Raw genomic sequence first — 8,017 nt, forward strand, 5'->3', positions numbered from 1 at the left:
TACTATTAAGGAACATAAGTTTATGGTCGGGATTTAATGTCAGGGTTACAATTATGTTTAGTTTTTACATCAAATTTAGGGTTAGAATTAGGGTTATGGTTCAATTACATTAAGGTTAGGGTTAAATTGGTATTAATGTTCTATTAGGATTAGGGTTTGGGCAAGGTTAAGGTTAGGAATAGATTATGATAAAATCTCAATTTGAATTAGGGTTACATTTAGGGCAAGATTGTTGTCAGGGTTAGGGTTTAGGATTATGGCTAGGTTAGAGTTAGGATTAGGGTTGGGGTTAGGATTATGATTATTGTTATGGTTAAGTTTATTATTTACATCATGTTTGGCAGTAAGGTTAGGTTTAGGATGATGGTTAGGCTTAGGCTTAGGTTCATAGTTAGGATTATGGTTAGGGTTAGGGTTTACATCAAGCTAGGGTCCAGGTTAAGATTAGGGTTTGGGTCAAGGTTAGGGTTAGGATTCGGGCTAGGTTAATTATTATTATAATGATTTGAGTTAGGTTTAGGCTTAGGGTTAGGGTGAGGATTATGGTTAATGTTAGGGTTTGAGATTAAGGATAGGGTTAGGGTAATGGTTTGAGTTAGGGTTTAGGGTTAGGATTAGGATTATGGATAGGATTTACTCTTAGGATTAAGGATAGGTTTTTGGTTTTGGTTTTGATTAGGGTTATGGTTTGGGTTTGGGTTATGGTTATGATTAGGTTTTAGGGTTAAGACTAAGTATTACTGGTAGGGTTAGGGTTAGGGTTTAGGGTTATGGTTCATATTTTAGTTAGTTTTAGGGTTTAAATATAGCTCAAGTTATAGCTTAATGAGAATTATGATTCAATCATATTTAGGGTTTTGGTTACATTTACTTAGGATTATGGTTCAGATAGAATTAGGGCTACTATTGTGCTATAATGCTTGGATTCATTTATATTTAGATTAGGAGAATAATAATTATGATTAAGGTCATGGTTAGGGTTTGAGAAGGGTTAGGGATAGAATTATGATTAGGGTTAGGGTTTGGATCATCATTAGGATTAGAATTAGATTCAAGTTTTGGGATAGGGATAGAACCTCGATATTAAAGATAGAAGCCCAGGTTTAGTGAGTCACATATTTGTAAATTTACAATGTCTTTTAATTAATTTAAAATGGATATAATAATTTAGGAAAATACAAAACCAAAAATAAATTTAAAATTATAATAAATCTATTAAAACAGATTTTCATTTTTAAACCCAAAAACATGAAATTTTACAAAATAGTATATACTATAATTTATATAAATTTTATGAAATATTCAAAAATAAGTTACATGTGGATATCCATGACTAAGATGTTGGTAATTGAATAGATTGAGCTGAAACCTTCTAAGCAATTGGTAAGTTCTTATCAATCAAACTTTTCATAAAAAATGAACTTAAAGTCCTAAAATCATGGAATAATCTTAATCAACCTTTATTTCTATCATTGGTACTACACAAGTGGTAAAATTTATCAGTATTGTATGATTGATTTGGATCTCTTATGATAGAAAATTTTGAATGCATTGTAAAAATATTAATTGACCTTGATTTTCTATTGTTAATTTATATGAGATAGACATATTTATTGACAAGAAAATTGGTAACATAAAATAGATAAAAATATACTTAAAACACCATCATTGATTTGATTTCTTTGCTTATCAAAAGAATAATATTATTTTAGAACCATTTATTTTGCACATTATTAATATCTATTCAATCCTTCCTTGTCTATAACTCCATATTCGATGGTATTTTATTTGAATTCATATAATATAGTTAAAACACATCTGTAAAAGTGAGATAACTATACATTTAAAAAATATTTAAGGCATTTAAATCTCATTTTTTTATATGCAAGCTATAATAGTATTCAAATAGGGTTAGCGTTTAAGGATAAAGCATGGTGTGAAGGTTAGGATTATATAATAAAGCTTGATTTTAAGGTCAAAGATAAGGTTTAATTAGGTTAATCTATTGTGATGAAATATCACGCATCTCCAAGTTCTCCTTCAAATCAGGGGCTTGACTGAAACAACTTCCTTAAAATAAGGATTTAGTTGTTCTGGATCAAAGACTACATTTTGAAATTCAAAGTCACCCTCTTGGGTCAAGCAAGTTTTAAAATCCCATAAAAAGGGGGTTGAAACTAGAGTGAAGGTGTTGTTTGAGGCTTCAAAAGTTGTGTCAACTAGAAGTGGAATTGTGGAATTTGTTTCAAAAACTTCTCTTTATTAGGTCTTCAGCCTTTCTTATTCATTCTCTAGTTGTGCTTATTTCTATAGAAATGACTGTCCCTTAGATGACTACTGCTTCACTGGTATGCCCTTCTTGAGACAGTGTATATACCTCTGTCTTTTTATCAAAACTGTTTTCATTCATTTGTGTTTCGAGACTACATTTTCCTGTTCTGAACTATTCTATATTTTGACTAAAAGGTAGTCGTTGCTGCTTCACAAACCATATGGACCTACCTATCTTTATATCTATGAAATCCTTGATCATTTGACAGTAAGATTGTGACTATGACACTCATCTTGATTATGTCTTCTCAAAGGGTTACTTCAAATAAAATGGTTGCCCTCTTTTAACCTTGAGAGTTTGAAGTGAATGTCCTCAGGTTTTTGTCCTTAGTTGTAACCTTTTCCTCAATGGTTTTGCGTTTAAAAGTTATGACTATCACAATTGCTCATAATCACCTTTCAAGGTTATCTTGCTATTATTCAATGTTCACTAACCTTGTGCATCTTTCTTGTCAAGCACTTTCATTTTGCTGTCACCATGTGTAGAGGGTTGGAACATGTATCTTTGTGTGGTTGCCATGTGTAGTTCTACCTTACAATCCTCTATTAAACAACTTATTCCTTTGAAGGGACTGGACTTTTAGTTCACTAGCTCTCTATAACTGTCATTCCCCTCTTTGATGGAACTATAGATGCTATCTTATAATGCTTATGGATTTGATTGTGTGCAAGATTTTTATCATCTGATAGCAATAATTATAGCATGGATTGTGGAAATCTAATAGCATTAAACTATAAATGCTGCTCAGAACTTTTATCCTTTGCATGTGAGTTCTCTGTCTTTGTATCTTGTGGCTGTCTTCTCATGATCGTTTGCCATATTCTTAATGACACTTTCTCATTGTTAACCACCACCACTATCTTGTTTACTAACCCATAGCTTCCTTGAATACATCTGAAGCTTGCAACCACTTCTCTTCTAAACTTTAATGCTTCCATGTACTTCTAACTGTTGTTATCATGCACAAACTGTTGTTCTCCATTTAAAACTTGATGTTCCCTTGGTGACTGTTTATGGTGAAAATGGATAACAATAATAACAATATTGAAAGGCTAAATGAATTCAACCACCAAACCCTAGCCTAACAATCAACAAAGATCCACCATAACATATGAAGATTACCTAAGAGAATGTAAATAAAACAAAATCATAAAGATTATACCATCACATGTCCAATAGGGTTTTGATCTCCATTCTTCCTATGTCCATTGATCTTGCTTGATATATTTGCTCTCAAATTTTATGTGCACAAGAGCTCAACAAAGAACAGAATGTGGTTGCAAGTAGGATCGTAGTATAGTCGAATGATCAAGTTGTTAGGGTTTGATAATGAAGGAGGCATCTCCTTAAATAGAAGACACAATAAGAAATGGAGAGATAAGATTGAGAGGTGTAAAAGGAGGTCGGCTAGGATTAGAGGGTAGGTAGAAGAAATAATAAAATAATGAAAGAGGTAGGTAGTGTAGGAATTAAGAGATGAATGACATGTGTCATGTGTAGAAAAAACTTAATGAATTAATTAAATAAATAAAGATTTATTTAATTAATAGAAGAAATGAGATCAATTAAATAAATAAAATATTTATTTAATTTAGGAAAAGGATAATTTAAATAAATAAATGTATTTATTTAAATGAGAAATAAGGCTAGAAGAGGATAAATGAATTAATTAAATAAATAAAGATTTATTTAATTAATAGAAGAATTAGGCTTAGATAATTAAATAAATAAAATATTTATTTAATTAGATTGGACAATTTTAGGTGTCTACATTTTGCCCCTCTTTGAGACAATGCAGCTTGTCATGTTGTTTCAAAGAAGATAAGATGAACTAATACAGAGTTTCCCCAAGATGGGAATGATATGCCCCCTCGAGAGATTGGATGAAAATGTCTGAAAAGATTGCAGACAATCTCTCGATAAGAAAGAAAGGCTAGAATGGACTAACCAAATAAAGTGACAAAGTCACGGGATAATGAAGACTGATTCAGGAAATGAGGGCGAGGGCTATGGTAGGCTATAAGATAGACCACAGGGAAATACATCCTCATTGTCATCTACACCTTCACGAGATCAAAGTGCATAGCGAAAAAAGAGTAGGAGCAGTCAGCAGCGATGGCTTTCATTCATAGATTCGACTGCATTCGCCGATTTCAGAGGCCAGCAGAGGCAGGAGAGCCGGTAAGTACCACCAAACCTCCTCGTACTTTGATGCATTTAATTTTTGTCATTAATGCATGTCAAATAGGGCAATAAATGCGCTTAGACTAGGGTCAAAAAAGTGTCAAAAAATGTTCAGGTGCGTCTGCGTTGGTGCTAGGCATGTCTATGTCGGCTAGACGTGTCTGTGTTTGTGCCAAGCGCGTCTATGTCTGGACCCATGTCTGTGTCAAATGCAGCTGCGTCTATGCTGTTCAGGCACGTTTGTGCCAAGAAGGCACGTCTGTGTCAACTAGGCGCGTTTATGCAGAGCATAGGCACGTCTGTGTCCGGAAGGTGCGTCTGTGTCAGACAGGCGTGTCTGTGCAGTCTTTAAAAGCATTTGTGTCATGTAAGTGCATTTGCGCTTGAAAAGTATGAATTTGCATCTTCTAGGTCAAATCGGCAGTTCTATAATGAACATAGGTTGTCGATTGGATAAGCTGCTCAAAGGATACACTCAAGTAGGTCCTCTAGGAAGACTAGGATAGATCAAGGTACTTTGTGATGAACAGTGAGTATCAAGATAGAGTACTTTGTGATGAATAGGGAGTACTGAAATATGAGTAGCACTTTGTGATGAACAGGGAGTGCAAATGTGAGTAACACTTTGTGATGAACAGGGAGTGCAACACACGTAGTACTTTGTGATGAACAGGGAGGACCACTAGGATAAATAGCAACACTTTGTAATGAATAGTGAGTGTCACTAGAGTAGATAGCCATATGCATTTAGATAGCATTTTGTGATGAACAATGAATGCCACCATGACTGACATGATTGATTTTCTTGACTGCAGGAGTATTTACTGATGCTGGAGTCACGGGAGAGATTCCTGTCGACGCAGAGGTTGCGACCTGAGCTGTTGGTTGGAGACAGAGCTACCATCGAAGAGATGGGTCTGAGACATGTATTGTATGTGCCTGAGTTTTGGGCAAACATGGGTTTGCTGACTGCGCTTGCTGAGAGATGGCATTCTGAGACGTGCACTTTCCATTTGCCGATGGGTGAGATGACTGTCACCCTGGAGGATGTCTACAGGATTCTGTGGATACCAATTGATGGAGATTTAATTCCATATGATCATGATGGAGACAAGGAGGCATTGAGATGGGTGTTTTAGGATCCCGGATTAGAGATGAGGGCAGGACACGTGGCATGGGACACCATGGCTGCTACAGGGTTAGCATTGCCGGCCGTGATCGGAGGAGCGATTAGTGGATTTCTATGTCTAAACAGGGTGACACGGGGATTGGCTGTGGGCTGGGGGAGCACTGGAGACACTGGTGACGCAGCACACCAGATATGCCTGGGGACCTTGTGTGCTGGCCCATTTATATTACGAGCTTCACTAGTATGTTTATCATGGATCAGTGGGATTGGGCTGTGGAGTGACACTACTACAGGTATGGGCTTACGAGCATCTGCCGATTACCCGACTGATACACTTCAAGGGTAGGGGTCATGGACGTAGCTTTGTACACTTATATGATATGATCACATCACAGCCACGAATTGGCAGGTTGGAGCATTGGCGATGGGTGATCGATGACATTGATGTGGTCATATGGAGACCATATCTAGGCTGTGAGGAGTGGGAGGATGACGCAGTGGAGCTTCCCTACACCTTCCAGAGCAGGTACCTGATTGGGCAGATGCCCTATGTGCTAGAGAGGCAGCTGGTGGACAGGGTGTGTAGGCAATATGGCAGGATCCAGAGGATGCCACGGGGCTCAGGCATGTATGCCCGCACAGTTAGGGATCAGGCACAGTTTGGGCCCTTTTTGTCATATGATCAGGTAGTCACACAGCTGGCAGAGATGGTGCCCCTACCCTAGGATATGTGGCCGGAGATCGAGGACATCGGGATGGATGCTGAGTATACAGCATATTGGGTAGAGCATCCATTCCCTCGATTGACAGATCCAGGAGAGCTACTAGAGGGAGATGGAGGTGGGGACGATGATGATGATGGTGGAGGTGATGGGGGCAGAGGCCGACGAAGGTGGAGGGGAGTAGTTAGGGAGAGGAGGGTTGCACCTCGGAGAGAGGATGGGGAGGAGAGATAGGGTCAGGTGGTGAGGGGTCGTGGTGGATTGCCCCTATACGTACCAGTAGCACAGGGTCCCAGAGAACAAGTACAGAGACAGGGACAGGTATAGGGATAGGTACCCGTACAGGCACCAATACAGGTACAAGTACAGGGGCAGGCACCCACAGAGGGGGAGCCACAGGCAGAGGTAGAGGGGGCTAACCTAGAGGAGGATGAGATAATTGAGCTCAGGGAGATCTGCCAGGGCTAGGCAGATGAGATATAGGATTTGGAGAGGGAGAGAGATCGGCTTAGGATGAGGCTCAAGGATACTGAGCGGGAGAGAGATCAGGCGATTCAACACTACACAGAGGCTAAGACAGCGCTGAGGGCAGGGAGACAGGCGGCGGAGGACACAGGGGCAGGCTATGCATATGTCCTGCGGGCAGGAGAGGAGATTGCCTACTGGCGAGACCTCTATTATGGTGCAGTGCCAGCAGATCAGTGGGCGAGGAGCTTCCATAGACTATCGCAGACAGCGACAGCTACGGGAGGGAGCCGGAGGAGATAGGAATCGAGTGGTGGGGTTATGGGTCCTCCACCACCACCAGATAGAGGGGACAGGAGGGATGATCCTGGGGCAGGTCCTTCGGGGGCTCAGATTCCGTCGAGGCCAGGCGGCTCCGAGGGAGGGAGTTCATCATAGCCTTAGAGGGCTCCTTATGTATTAGTATTGTACCATTTTTGTATGATGATGTAGACACCTGCGGGTGATTTTGTAGCCATATGATTTTTTTGACATCATTTTATCATGACACTTTTGATTATATATATAAGATGATTCAGTTTTGCGGTAGCTATATGCATGTGTACCTATGTGATGAGATGTTTTATGATGTATGTTTTATGTGATGCTTATGATATGGATACAAATATGTATATGATGCAATGCAATATTTTTGTTCCTTTATGTTTTATATGCGTGATGCAAATGTGAATGTATGAAATGCAAATGAATATAATAATGTAAATGTAAATTGTGCTAACAGGTGTTGTGTGCAGGATGTGATGCAATTGTGATATCTATATGTATGTATGAAATGCTTATATGTGGTAATGCTGGTGCAAAATTCATGAAATGCAAATGTTTTTGGTGTTGTAAAGTGGAAAATTGCGGGCGTACCCCAAGTGTTCCCCCCACCACTCCGAGGAGAGGGGAAGGAGGTCACTAGGGTTAGCGGTTTTCACTTAGGGGAGACTTTACATTCAAAAGAGGGGTTGAAACCCACAAGATCCAATCCCACACAATGCAAGATTGGATTCTAAATGAGTTTCAAGGGTTAAGACAGCAAGGCTACCCTCTTTTGTAAAGAATGTAGATAGAAGGATTAAGCTAGGAATGCATGAAAAGTAAGAAAGATTCACTTATAAACAGAGATAAGGATATAGGATG

The sequence above is a fragment of the Cryptomeria japonica genome, chromosome 9, assembly GCF_030272615.1.
Source record: "Cryptomeria japonica chromosome 9, Sugi_1.0, whole genome shotgun sequence".
NCBI classification, from domain to species: domain Eukaryota; kingdom Viridiplantae; phylum Streptophyta; class Pinopsida; order Cupressales; family Cupressaceae; genus Cryptomeria; species Cryptomeria japonica.